Source organism: Mytilus galloprovincialis, chromosome 9, assembly GCF_965363235.1.
Source record: "Mytilus galloprovincialis chromosome 9, xbMytGall1.hap1.1, whole genome shotgun sequence".
NCBI lineage: Eukaryota > Metazoa > Mollusca > Bivalvia > Mytilida > Mytilidae > Mytilus > Mytilus galloprovincialis.
This window is the reverse complement of record NC_134846.1, coordinates 28,931,718-28,946,608: the sequence shown is the minus strand read 5'-3', so window position 1 is coordinate 28,946,608 and position 14,891 is coordinate 28,931,718. Positions and strand designations below refer to the sequence as shown.

General features: G+C 30.5%; 1 protein-coding gene across 1 annotated transcript in view; it reads right to left on the bottom strand.

Moving 5' to 3' along the window:
• Positions 1–12,872, bottom strand: part of LOC143044756 (extracellular matrix organizing protein FRAS1-like) — a 92,787-nt gene extending 79,915 nt beyond the window's left edge. Inside the window, exons 1-2 of the mRNA XM_076216890.1 lie at positions 12,784–12,872; positions 6,869–6,900 (exon numbers count right to left, since the gene is read on the bottom strand). The gene's annotated coding sequence lies outside the window, so the exon portion shown is untranslated. The remainder of the gene's footprint in view (positions 1–6,868; positions 6,901–12,783) is intronic.
• Positions 12,873–14,891: the final 2,019 nt, after the last annotated feature.

Genomic DNA, 14,891 nt, shown 5'->3' with positions numbered 1-14,891 from the left:
TACTGTAACATTTAATTGTTTCAGAACTAATTGCAGATTTGGTATTATTTTTGTAACTGTACATGAAAATGTTATAAAATGAATGATAATGTTCTAAAGCATCGATAATCCAGCCATTTTAAAAAAGCGGTGGTTCCAACTATAATTTTTGTCACCATTCAAATGCATTGATCGTTAAAAAAAAGGGGGGGTCTATAATCCCTACAACATCCCCTCTGGATCCGCCACTATTTTTATTTGGTGTATGATTGTTTAAAAAAGAAGTTATAGACCTGACACAGATTTTATTCTTTGCCATTTTCTTTGACTTTACAGTTGTACAAGGATAAAACACACAAACCTTCAGACTGACAGGGTGAACTGTCCATATATTTACAGATTTTTGTTTCTAGTACAAATAATACAGATTTATAATAGAATGCCAATGACACATTAACCCAACAACACAAAAAAAAACAGAAGTTAGGCAGCAACCATTTGATTTTCTGGTGGGGGGGGGGGGGGCTATGGATTTTTTTGGAAAAAAAAGTTTGTTTTCAGTTTTTGGAGAAAAAAAAATTTGTTTTTGACCCTGAGAAAAAAAAAATGTTTGTTTCACCCTCAGCTGCCACTATATGTAATGCTAACATTGAAAGAATGAAATTGTTTTCTACTTGTCACCAAAAAAATATATTGTTCTTTGCCAAAGGCGAAAAAAAAAGTTTGTCCAAAAAAAAACCCATAACCCGCCCCCCTGAAAATCAAATGGTTGCTGCCTTAGTATACTCTTTTTACAGCATCTACAGCAATCATTTCACTATACAAAAGTTATCTTCACAACAGGTAACCTGATTCAAACATTCACACAAAACAATCATTATTGCATAAACAACTTGAGCCTATATCAAAACTTGTCAGCTTACACCATTTTAATGTTAAACAAGACAAATAAAACACTTCCTTAAAGGATTAAGTCAGCATTTACCATGTACTGGCAGGACTGTTCATATGAAAGTTGGTACACGCTATTAAACTGTACAAGATTGCAACAATTTGAATATTATTACTGAGTTTTTAATAAACAAGTTTGTATATCTGAGTTTAACCTTTCTGTCAAAAAATGTAGTAAAAGGTCCATATTTTACATACTCTTTTTTTTTTTTATAAATATTACACAGTAAATCAAAACTGAGCAGTTTTCCAAAGCCTTAATTTAAATATACCTTTCATGAGGACTTAAAATGAGGTATTCAAAAGCTTATTTCAAATGACCTCAATTATCTCCTATGGAACATATTCTGCAAAATTTAGTTTCTTATGATTGCTTTGTACTGTTGTTTTGTTTTTCATTGATTCAAGGTTTTTCTTCAAACTACTGCTTTTTTATTTACCCTTAGGTACCTTCAGCCTCTTTGGTCTTGTAATCTTATAAGATTTTGTTTTACATTATTTGTTATTTCAATGCCCTTTAAAATTGAAGATTTTTTTTATTTACAAAACATTTGAAATTAAGGCGGTTCCCTCTGCAGGGTGGATAATAAGAAAAAAGAAGACCAATTGTCACAAAGTCAAATTACAAAGTAAATGTTTGCAGACTGTAGGTATTAATAGACAACTTTTGTTGAAATAAACATTACGACCTATGTTAAAGTGTCTGATCCTTACAACTTTATCATCTTAAGGTGGTAGTTTTTACAAATTAATGTCTTGAAGGTGTAAAATGTTAACATAAAATTGATAGGAACCTAATGAGGCATACAATATCTTCTATACCTCTAATTCCTTGTACAACAAGTTAAAGAAAGTGACAAACAATTAAATCTGTGTAGAGTTTAATATTTCAATCTAATCTGCTACTAAAATTAAAATATGTCCAACGACTCCAGTAAGAGTACATCCTAAATCATCAACAGTAGATTATTTACATTCATTTTGATAACGGTCAAAAACACAAGATTTACAATTGGCCTGACATACAAGTTTTTACCCAAACTTTTGCAGACCATGAGTAAAGGGCTAGGAACTGACTCTTGACAGTGGCGGATTCAGGGGGAGGGGTCCCCCTTTTTATGATGATCAATTTTAAACAAATGAATGGGGACATATCATATAGTTGGAATTCTCCTAAATCCTCGGTTTGAACCCCCCCCCCCCCCCCCCCCCTCCCCCCCTTTCCCTTTTAAAAATGGCTGGATCTGCCCTTGCTTGATTTGATGATCTTTTCATATAAAAATAATATTCTAACAACAATGGTTTTGCCGTTAGAATGGTTTTACACTAGTAATTTTGGGGCCCTTTATAGCTTGTTGTTCAGTGTGAGCCTAGGCTCCGTGTTGAAGGCCGTTCATTGACCTATAATGGTTTACTTTTATAAATTGTTATTTGAAAGGAGAGTTGTCTCATTAGCACTCACATCACATCTTCCTATATCTATTTGGTTACCGATTCATGTATTTGTAGAATCAAATTTCATTACCTTGTTAACCAATTATGAATTGTACCTTTGTTATTTCAGAATTTACAGTATTGTAGACTAAATATTGATGGTAATCTTTTGCCTTTTTCTAAAAATACGTTTAACCAGCAATCGACTTGTAAATGCTTATTTTTATTAGGTTTGGCACTGTAAATCCTGGATTAACCCATCACTTTCTCAGAATAAAACAATCTATACCAGACATTTTCCATGCCTACAAGTTTGGAATTCAACTTCTAATTCCCTAATCTTCTGATTTACCTACAGATTAATATATGACATGAAAAAATCATCCTGATTTTCAATTGATTGCAATGATCAATTTGTTCACACTACCTTTACTTATCTGACAAGTACAAATGTATTGATTCAGTGACAAGTATTAAAGATTAGCCTCTTTCAAAGTCAATATTTATAACATAAAGCAAAGACATTTCACCGTCAATCAATAAAATCTATTTAAACTAGATACAATAAAAACAATAACTTTTCTCTTCTCATCCCTTTTTCTTTTATTATCAAAAGAAAGGATCCAGTCAATTTACAGATCTGATTTTTATTAAAATCAAAAAATTCAGTACTAGTTAAAATATATTGATTGATTGGAGTTTAACTCAACTAATTTTAGCACCTTTGGCTATTTAATAGTCAGGTCAGTTTTTATTGGTGGATGAAGCCAAAGTACTCATAAAGAATAAGTTTAAACATATTGTATTGTTCAAAAAGACAAATAGATCAGTCACAAGTTTGGCAACTTAGTAATGTCAGTTCATTCTGTTCAAAAAATAAATTGAGAATGGAAATGGGGAATGTGTCAAAGAGACAACAACCAGACCAAAGGGCAGATAACAGTGGAAGGCCACCAATGGATCTTCAATGCACCAAGAAAATTCCACACCCAGAGGTTGGCTTCAGAAGTATATCTTCAGCAACAAACTGAACAGTTATTGAAGTACTGACAGCCTATTCATAATATGCAAGATAAGAATATATAAACTCTTTGTAGGTTTGGGGAAATATCATACCCTCTTCAAAATGTAATGATGTAATAGTATTATCAATATTAAAGACAACTTGAGGATTAAAACACTTGATCATTTTGTTTGATGTCTACCTTCTGAACTCTACTGTCTAACAGGTTGGCTTATCAGGTGCTGAATGTTTGCAATGTTAAGATCTCAATCTGTCTCTTGTCTATTTCTAGTATATTACACAAATTATGCTTCAAAACAATTTTGAAAGAATAAACAATTCTCTTGTTTAATGTTTTACAAAATGTTCATTGTATAATTAATCTGGTTCCTCTACAACTATTATTTAGATAAAAGGGATGTAATAAAACTAACTGTTATTTTTGGTATGCTAAATCTTGCACTTATAGATCCATGATGAAATTCTTGATTTATAAACAAACTACAATTCCAATTCCCATTGAAACCTTGATGGATAAAAATCTACATTTAGCTGAAGCTGGAAAACCAAATAAATCATTTTAAAGCAGAATATCTCTCTAAATTACAATCACATACTTTTTTACTATTGGGTATTTTTTTAAATTTCAGTATGAAAAAACTAATTCAAAGACTCAAATTGTTGATTTAGATATTCATGGATTGCAATAAGTAAGACAATTTTGGTTGACAGGGAAACCCTACACATAAGAATTTTATATTTTGTCCTTACTGAGTGCACAATTATACATCTATTGTATTCATACAATTCCAATGAAAAGACATGCATATTTCATAAATTTAAACTGCACCTTGCATAATGCAAGGTGTAATCAAAGACAGACATCTTCAAATATGTTCTTCAATGTGGTATAGATGGTCATCTTCTTTATAAAGAGTTACTTCAACCTTAATAATAACTGTTCTTCATGTGGTATAGATGGTCATCTTCTTTCAAAAGAGTTACGTCAACCTTAATAATAACTAACACATCATATATCTGTCAGTTGTCATCTTTCAATGAGTAAGCATGTCTCTAAAACCTTTTTGAAAATTACAAATTCAAAGTGCAGACAGGACATTAGTCGATTCACAAAAAGTTTTAAGGCCAAAAAAATTAACTGAAAAATTCATGTCTCACAAATACATTTTCTCAAATGATTATTTATGAAATGAGTCCAAGACCCTATCTCAAAGTTTTTCAGATAAGTTTTCTATACATATACATTAGAAAAGGAATGCATACTAAAGGTCAATATTTCCTGAAGATTCTTCAAGACCATGGTGTCTCAAAACCTTCAGTTTCAAGTCCTTCTGAGACATTAAGCACCAAACAATCAAACAATGAATCAATGAATATATAATAAAAATAATATTCTATAATTATAGATTATCGTTGGTCATCTCAACGAGATTGATTTTCTCGCTTGAGCTGGTACAGCGAAAGTGAGAAAAGCAACCGAGTTGAGATGACCAATGATAATATGTTTATCGCTATTTTACCTATGACGACGTTGTTAATTTCATGTCAATTTCGTTAGCAACGCCACATGGCCTCCTTAGTTTCTAGCGATAATTTTTCCATCTCAAGCGAGAAGCATGATATGAAAATTATCACAAAAAAAGATCAAAAGAAAAATGCACAAAATAGCGATAAGTTGCAGTTCTAGCATTTTTGGTCTGAATTCAAGACAAACATCAAAACTGTCCAACAAGTTTGGAACAATTGAAAAATGACTTTCCAAACAATTCCATACTTATGAAAGTGAACAAATTTAATATTCATGCAAATTTCCAGTTTTGATCTATAAATCAAACAATGGTGAGTGAGGATGTATTTACATTGCAATAAGATTAAGCACAGGTTTGACCAGGATTATGCAAATTAGTTAAGAGGTCTTTAATGTCGAGTACCATTGTCTCCTGATAAATCTGGGGAATAAATAATTCTATTTAACAACATCAAAGTGAAAATATCAACACTATTCTGTGATATGCTGATTATTAAAATTCATTACTGAGGTTGACATTACAAGTATCTGATTACAGTTGATTCAGTTCAAAGTTACAGGTATCTAGTTTTTATTTAACAGCTTCTGGGTAAAAAAAATTATTATGCATAATGCACTGTGGAGTAATGTAAAATATGTCATTAATTTTACTACGAGCTGATAGTTTTTTGCAATTTTAAATTATAATTTATGGGTTGGAAATGTGGTTTGAATAAATTTACAAATTATTTAAGTATACATCATTGTTGTGCATATATTTCCAATAATCCTAAAGGTTAATATGTATTAGAGTCCAAAACCATTACATAAATTACAGACTAGGTATTAAAATATCATGACCTTAACTTAAGAGCTATTTACGGCATGCTGTTTTTATAATCATTTCATTTTTAAGATATCTTATTAAATGATAAAGATATTTAATAAATTACTTGAGATCTTTTGAAAATTAAATGCAATAGCTTATACATCAAAAAAGATGAAACAGTGTATCTTTTAATAAGAATTCATATAAATGAGATATCTTGTCAACTAATTCAGATATCTTAAAAACTAAGTAAGATATCTTACAACTAAAAGAGATTTATCTTAAAAAAACAAATTAGATATTAACTACATATTGTAAATAAGATATCTTAATCTTATAAGCTAAATAAGATATATAATCATAGGCGGATCCAGGGGGGGCCCTGGGGGGCCCGGGCCCCCCCTTTCGTGGGAAAAATTTGGTTGATTATACATGTATAGGGAATCATGAAGCATGACTGGAGCGGGCCCCCTCTTAGGTCAGTCAGCGGGCCCCCCTTGAGAAAAGTTCTGGTTCCGCCACTGATAATTGACTAATTAACACAACAGATGAATCGATCATATAAATTGCTTAGCTTACAGGGTGCTGAAATATACAAAAACATTTTAAAATAAGTTGTCTTAGAATAAATCTGAATTACTGGAAAGATACTCCTTTTGACCTGATGGCTGACCAGCTGAAATCTTAGTTACAACCAATGAAAATTGTGACTTTTGACAGAAATAATTGCAGGAAGCATAAAGAAATGTATGTTCATAATGAGGATGTAATACTTATAATGATGATGGTGGTGGTGTTGACCTATACAGCCCTCACACAGTTGGTCCAAAAAGTTAGTTGGGAAGCTTTCAGCAAAACCAGTAGTATCACTCATCGTATCAATGATTTCAGTAGTATAATTCACGGAATAAATAGGCATTCAGGCATAAATATAGTCCTCCTAGAGAAGCTTTATTCACAATGACTGAATTAATAGGGTTAAAAATCCCCTGTCTCTATCAATAATGGGAGGTAACTCATTCCTTCTTTCCTATGAAACATGGGAGGTAACTCATTCCTTCTTTCCTATGAAACATGGGAGGTAACTCATTCCTTCTTTCCTATGAAACATGGGAGATAACTCATTCAATGTATTTTGACTTACCTTGTATGTATTGCCTTCATATAAACAATCTCCTGAAAATAAAAAAAAACAAAGTATTGTAAGAATAAATAGTTCTGAAATTAAATGCATGCTCTTCAGAATACACAAAATGTCTACCAATTTGAATATTCACGAACAAACTATACACAACCATCTGCAAAAAGAAATTGTAAAATTAAGAAATTTTATGTTTTTAGCGGTTTTACCTAGTGGACAACATAAATTAGGTAAATGGCTAAATATTTCATTAAACTGTTTTATTCTGCTGAATTTCTGGTATTTTTCTCTCCCCCTACTGTAGGCCAATGACAACTTTTGAAGAATTTTAAACATTTTTATAAGGTATTTAGAAGTTTAATAAAAAAAAAAAAGCAATATCAAAGTGATTATGAACCTTGGGTAACAAAGTTGATAAAGAAAAATCAATAAAAAAACAACAACAAAAAAATGCTGCATGAGAATAGTTGAAACTTAACTAGCTATTCAGACAAGTGAAATGACAAATCATATTTCAGAAGCAACATGACATGTTGATTTTTTTGCTTTAGTCAGTTTTTTTCAAGGTGCTAACCTTAAATTTAATTAATAATGAAAAAAGTTAAATGTTAAAAGGTTTCAGAACAGAATCATTTAACTGGTGATTTACACAGTTTTGAATTAATTAAGCACATTTCAGAGTTTACATGACTTGCTACAATCTTTACTTTAATCAACTTGATTGCCAAGGTTATGACCTTTAATTTAATTTAATTTAAAAAAAAAAAGTTAACACTTTTAATGTTTCAGAAGACTAATTATTTTTGTAAGGAATCAATTAACCAAAGATCAGATTGTCAATGACCACTTAACCAGGTGTGTCATGAACTTAATAAAACTAGAAACTTAGTATCAACCTACTCTCTTCAAGACAGATTTATTATTAAAAGGGTCCACTTTCAAACAGAGTATCAAACAGACGAAAAATTAGATAAAATTCTAATCTGTACACTGCTTGGACAAAAATGATAAAGATATAAATTATCGATCATAATTTGAAGTGTATGATTAACATGTAACTCTAATATATGCCACTGGACATTTAGCAATTATAGTAAAATATCCTATAATTATATTCTAAGACCTCATTTATTATTGTCTCTGGTTCCCCATATTTTTGCTTTCACAATACTAAAAGCTTTTATACTCAAAGGTCAAAGAACAATTTCCCAACAACCCTTTGTAAGGTGCCCTGTAATTTCAATAGTTACAAAGTTGCTATTAAAATCATTTTATGAGAGGGCATCATTCAAAATTGATACTTTGGAGAACTGAAATTGAAGACAAATTGTAATATGCATCTTTAATTTTTCTTCATAAGATTTAATAAGAGCCCTATAGAATGATAAAAGTTCAATTTAAAAATTGCTGCTTGGCATTTGTCCATTGACTGGTCAAGATTATCAAAGGGTCAACCTTCAGATGTTATATCTATATTTCGACCTATAATGAATTATCTCGTTATCAGAAAACAGGGGCAGATCCAGCCAGGATAAAGGGTGGGTGGGTTTGGGGGGAGGTTCCACCATATGTCCTCATTCAAACCCCCCCCCCCAAAAGGGGGATCCAACCCCCAGAACAGCCCCCCCCCCTCTGTAGCTGCCACTGCAAAATCCCAAAAACTAAACTGAACAACAAATTTTGGACATAAGCTAAAGGGGGTTCTGGCAAATAACTCCCCTTTTGCACACCTATGTCTGTTCCTGATTGCTATGCTATGACAAACCTAAGATCTACCCTTAATTCAAAAAGATTTTACAGGAAGTAGAACGCTCACTCCTCCTTGATTTCTGTACCCTTCTGAACTTCTTTAAGCACTGCAGGTAATTATCAAGACATTTATTATAAAAAATAGAAAATCACCCTCTAACTGTTATAAATATATGTCAAACAAGTTAAAAAAAATATACATGTCTTTCACAACCTAAAACATTATACACAAAAAAAAATGGGTAGTACATGTACCAAAAAATATATTTGATTTTTTTTCAATTCTCTAAAATGTTCAAAAATCAGGTCAACAAATGTAGACATCAATAAATAAGATAACGGAGCATTTCAGACATAAAATCAGATGTAAAATCAATTTGAATTCAATCCAAACATTAGTCAACAGAGACGTTCTGAGTGCACTCTGCTATTTGTTGTAGAATACATTTAAATAAATGTATATCATGTTGACCTGCTATTTTAGAATATCCGTTACAATGCTCAAATACAATTCTAATCATTGAGATATCTAGGATTACTTATTTATGTCTTATTTTCCCTGTATTCTGATCTTATCTTCATGTTTGACATACTGGATATTTAATTTTTGTCTAATGCAGTTTTGTTGATTCTGCAAATGTTTATACCTGTAATTGATCAGAGAATTCAAATTTCAATCAGAATTAAAGTCAAGACGTAAATCAAAACAATTTATGAGAATTGTCAAGCATGTTTTCATGAAAAGTTTAGTTTTCATACTTGGATAAAAGTTTAAAGGGATATGGTGTAAAAAAAAAATTACATGTTATTTTAATGATGAAAAATAAGAAAGTTTAGTGTTCCACAATGGATGCAGAATGAATCTTTGTCTAAATTTCACGGCAAACGACAGCTTTGAATTACGTTTTTAATAACAGATAGGAGGATTGCTTATCAATAGTTGCTAAGTTGGAAAGAAACATGATGAAGATGCACTTCACATATTTTATTACTATTATGTTCACATAGATATAAGAAGATGTGGTATGAGTGCCTTCAACACAGAGCATTTGCTCACACCGAACAGCAAGCTATAAAGGGCCCAAAAATGACTAGTGTAAAACCATTCAAACAGGAAAACTAACGGTTTAATCTATATAAAAAACAAGAAACACTTATGAACAATATCAAATAACAACAACCACTGATCATCAGGTTCCTGACTTAGGGCAGTTCAAACAAATTCAGCAGGTTTAAACATTTTAATAGGTACCAACCTTCACCCTTACCTGAAACAATAGTGTAACATCACAACATAGAAAGACCAACTATAAAATATCATTGAAATGGTTTAAATCAATTCCAATTCATCCATATTTTTTTTTAAATAACTAGGTAAACAGAAAGTTAAATTCAATAATTATATAACTCAATCTAAAACAAATGTCAATGAATGAACAATACTTTTCAGAATTAACTTCTATCCCAAAAATCAGAATCATTGTTCCAGCTGTTAGAACTTCCTTTTAACATGCATGCCATTTAAAATTTATGGCTCACAAAACTTATCTTTTTAGAAACTTTTCTTTTGTTATTAGGTGAAAAAACTTTCATGCTCAACTAATTGTAAAGATGAATGTTTTTTGCCCCAAAGATTTTAAAAATATAAAGATAAAGAAGGAAGATAAAGAAAGTTTATATTAGATAGTAAAATTCTTAACTGACAGTTTTCATTCATGCATGATTTAACAAGTAAAAAACTAATATAAAGCCAAAGTACCTCAAAGTTTAACTGATAAATTAACCATGATAATTTTAAGTATCATAAAATTTATTCATGGGTGGGAAGATTTAACTTCAAAAGATATTTTAAATCAAAACAAAAGGATGAATTACTTTCATTAATCTGTAGATGGACTGCAATTGGGTTTTTTTTTGTGGTGCATCTAAAGTTTTATGCTTCAAGATTACTGTAAATTTAGAAATTATTGCGATGTTTTTATTATTGCGAAAAATGTGACAGGGTTACAATTGCAATAATTTGAACTTGCATTTTCAATTTTTTTATGTGAATTAAACAGGATTTTTCTCAATATTGCAAAATTGATATTCAATATCAATATCGTTTACAATTAAGTGGTTTTCTCATCTATAGCTTCCGAATTCTGCAACTGAAAAATTGAATTTTAAACTACTATTGACTTGACCTTATTAGTTGATATTCTTATGTCCCTACTTATAGACTAGCCTAGTCAGAAGAAAAAACTATAAAATCAAATTGTAAAGGAATTTTAAGGTGGTTTTTATAGCGACTTCCTCAAGATAACCATTCATTATTGCGGTTATAATTTTCATTTTCAACTTTTTTATTACCACAGTACCAGACTGTATATAGTATGGATTAACAATCACTTGTGGAGTTCTTTTTTTGTGGTTTGGTGGGAATAGGTACACCGCACATTTAAGTGTTCTTACAAAATAAAAACTTGCTTTAGGCTTGTATGCAGAATTTGGATAAAATCCACACCACAAAAATTCTGTTCTTTTTACTTCAATCCATGGTAATTTGTACCCCCATGATAGTAAAAGAAGAATGTACAATATCGTCAGAATTTTAATAGGACTTGTCTATTAATAGAAAACTAACTTTTTAAATACAAGATGTATTATCTTAATGAGATTTTAATGTACTTAGGTTTTTTTCACACCTAACAGCCTGTCACCTATATCTTATAATAGGTGCACAGACGCATGTAATACATATAGGTATAAATATCCGTCTCAAATCAGCTGATCGACCTAGTATAGCAGATTAATGTTTGTATAATAAAAGATCACTTATTTAGGGGTGAAACCTTTAAGTAGAACCTAGTATTCTTGTCAAAAAAGGTTTGTCTCACAATAAAAAGGCAAACTTTTGGAATGTGTAAAATATTTTCACACCTGGTTGGAAAAATATGAATTTGAAGATAAAAGAAATAGGGTCTTCAATATTTTATTGTAAATACTTAAATAAAGATTGTAATTTGAATAAGAGAGATCAAAGATATATTTTAAAAATGTAATTAACCATGATTTGAGTACCTGTTTCACAAAATAAGTATGAAATTTGAGTTATATATGCATTACAATTTATGTTAATATATGAGAAACATAGAGCTTTTTTCACATATATACATGGTTCATGTTTCAGCTTAAAATAAATTGCTGACATCTCTCAGACACTAGTCATCTTAGAAGTATTTATACTGAACATCTTCATCAACTCTTGTCTTTTAAAGATAATGATATTAAATAGCAATTACTTCAAAAATTCAAATTTCAAATTCTTATGGATGATTCTGTGATCTTTGATCCCAATAAAGAACTGTGTGTGTCAATTTTTAAGAATTAGATAAGTTTCCAAATAAAACCAGATAAAACATATTCCCAATTATCCCACGGAAGAGTATCATACCATTAGGTTTAATTTCGCCATGAAATATTTCTTTAAATAACCAATAATAATTATGAAAAAAAGAAAAAAAGTTGTGTTAAGTGGTTCTATCAATTTTACTGTTCTTAAGAAAAAAAGACCCCCTCCTTTTACTCTGAAATTGTGAAGTATAATATACTTATATAAGATTGCCTGATTTTCAATCTCACCAGAACAATCAATTACTCCTTTTATAATTTTAAACACTGTTTAAAACAATTTTATCCCATATGAACATTAATTTTAAACACTGTTTAAAACAATTTCATCCCATATGACCACAATTTTTTAGATATTATAAATTCTGTAAAAAATTCTTCACTAAATTGCACATAAAATTAGCAGAAGTAACACCCATCCTTTGATCTCAAATAATGTTTTCAGTTAACTGATATTTACCTTTAGTTTTCTGCATGAAGACACTTAGTACAATAATCAATGCTTTTAAATGCACATTCCTCAAATGTAAACATTTAATCTGCATTTTCATATTTCATCTTTAGAAACTTTAAGAATTAGTTGAAAATTTAAAATTCCACACCAAATAACATTTCCATTTTACATATAATCCAATTCCATGTCATAATCCATGTAAATTTACATGCATGTTACAAATGAATTAATAACAATAACAACCTGATGTAACAAGCTGAGTGAAATGTGACATCAGGTTAATTTCAAACCATGTGGATTTTTTTACACCTGGTAAACATACCTGTAACCAGTCCAGTGAACCAGTCATAGTAGATGGGCGGTCCTTAAATCAATAATGGGGTGGAACCCTTCTTTATAGATTAAATATCTACTGTCAACAGTCAGAATTGACTTAGCTGAATTGATCTGAAATAGAATATGTATTGTCAATACTTTTGAAATTTAATATCTTCATCTCAACAGATGATGTGTAACATGCAATATGAAATACAATTTCAATTCAATCTAATATTGACATCGGAAATTTTTTACTATTTCAGTTAACTACTTTGTGCCATTTTTTCCTCTTAAAGTAGCATAGAGTATCAGAAAGGACTCTCAACTGCAATATGTTTTATCAAGAAGGTTACAATGCATCATTTGCCTTGATTATATGAAACTATCCTTATCACACATGATCATAAGACCTCACAAATTGTCTTTGGTTTTTAGTGTTATTGGGTTGCTGTCTCATTGAAGATTATACCACATCTCTCATTGAAGATTATACCACATCTCTTTTTATTCATAAATAAATTCTTGTCATACAATTGATACCTTTATTTTTTTCAATGTATCAATCATTACATGTGACAATAATTTAGCAACATGGCAAGACAAAACTGACATTTTCAATTCAATTCAATTCATTAGTAAAAAGCTATAACTGTGTCAAAGGTACACCAATATATAAGTACATGTAGATCACATGTAATCAATACCAGTAAACACACTGCTAACCAGATGTTCCGCAGGGCACAGCTTTATACGACTGCAGAGGTTGAACCCTGAATGGTTGGGGCAAGTATGGACACAACACTCAAGCTGGATTCAGCTCTAAATTTGGATTGTGATTAAATAGTTGACACTGCATAGGTTTCTGACACAGAATGAATGTGGTCTAATGAACTTAAAATATTTTTTTTTGCCTTTGAGCATTTCACTATGCTGTTGAATATTAATCCTCTCAAAAAAATGTTTGAAGAAATTTTTTTATTAATGAAATCTGAAATGAAAAAAATTTAACACCACCCCCCCTCCCCCATTTTTATTTCACTTCCCCCTTTCCCTTTTCCCAAAATTGATCTCAATTCAAATTTCTAATGGAGTTTGCAACAATAACTACTCATTTAAATACATCATAAAATATTAAAATGTAAAATAAAGTGCTTGTTATCACTGAATGGTAAAGATTGTTTTAATTTATCAGTTGGTAGTAAAAGTGAATATACATTGTATATTGTATAAAACAATGATTTAAGTTGATTCAACTACTATTCTGAACAAAGAAAGATAACTCCAATTGAAAATTTCTTACTATTGCACAATATTGTGCAATTAGATATTTCTTGCTATTGCGCAATACTGTGCAATTGAAGATTTCTTGCTATTGCGCAATACTGTGCAATTGAAAATTTCTTACTATTGCACAATACTGTGCAATTTCTTGCTATTGCTGAATACTGTGCAATTGAAAATTTCTTGCTATTGCACAATACTTATTATAATAATTTTGGATCCTGATTTGAACCAACTTGAAAACTGGGCCCATAATCAAAAATCTAAGTATATGTTTAGATTCAGCATATCAAAGAAGCCCAAGAATTCAATTTTTGTTAAAATCAAACTAAGTTTAATTTTGGACCCTTTGGACTTTAATGTAGACCAATTTGAAAACGGGACCAAAAATTAAGAATCTACATACACAGTTAGATTTGGCATATATCAAAGAACCCCAATTATTCAATTTTTGATGAAATCAAACAAAGTTTAATTTTGGACCCCGATTTGGACCAACTTGAAAACTGGGCCAATAATCAAAAATCTAAGTACATTTTTAGATTCAGCATATCAAAGAACCCCAAGGATTCAATTTTTGTTAAAATCAAACTAAGTTTAATTTTGGACCCTTTGGACCTTAAAATGTAGACCAATTTGAAAACGGGACCAAAAATTAAGAATCTACATACACAGTTAGATTCGGCATATCAAAGAACCCCAATTATTCAATTTTTGATGAAATCAAACAAAGTTCAATTTTGGACCCTTTGGACCCCTTATTCCTAAACTGTTGGGACCAAAACTCCCAAAATCAAACCCAACCTTCCTTTTATGGTCATAAACCTTGTG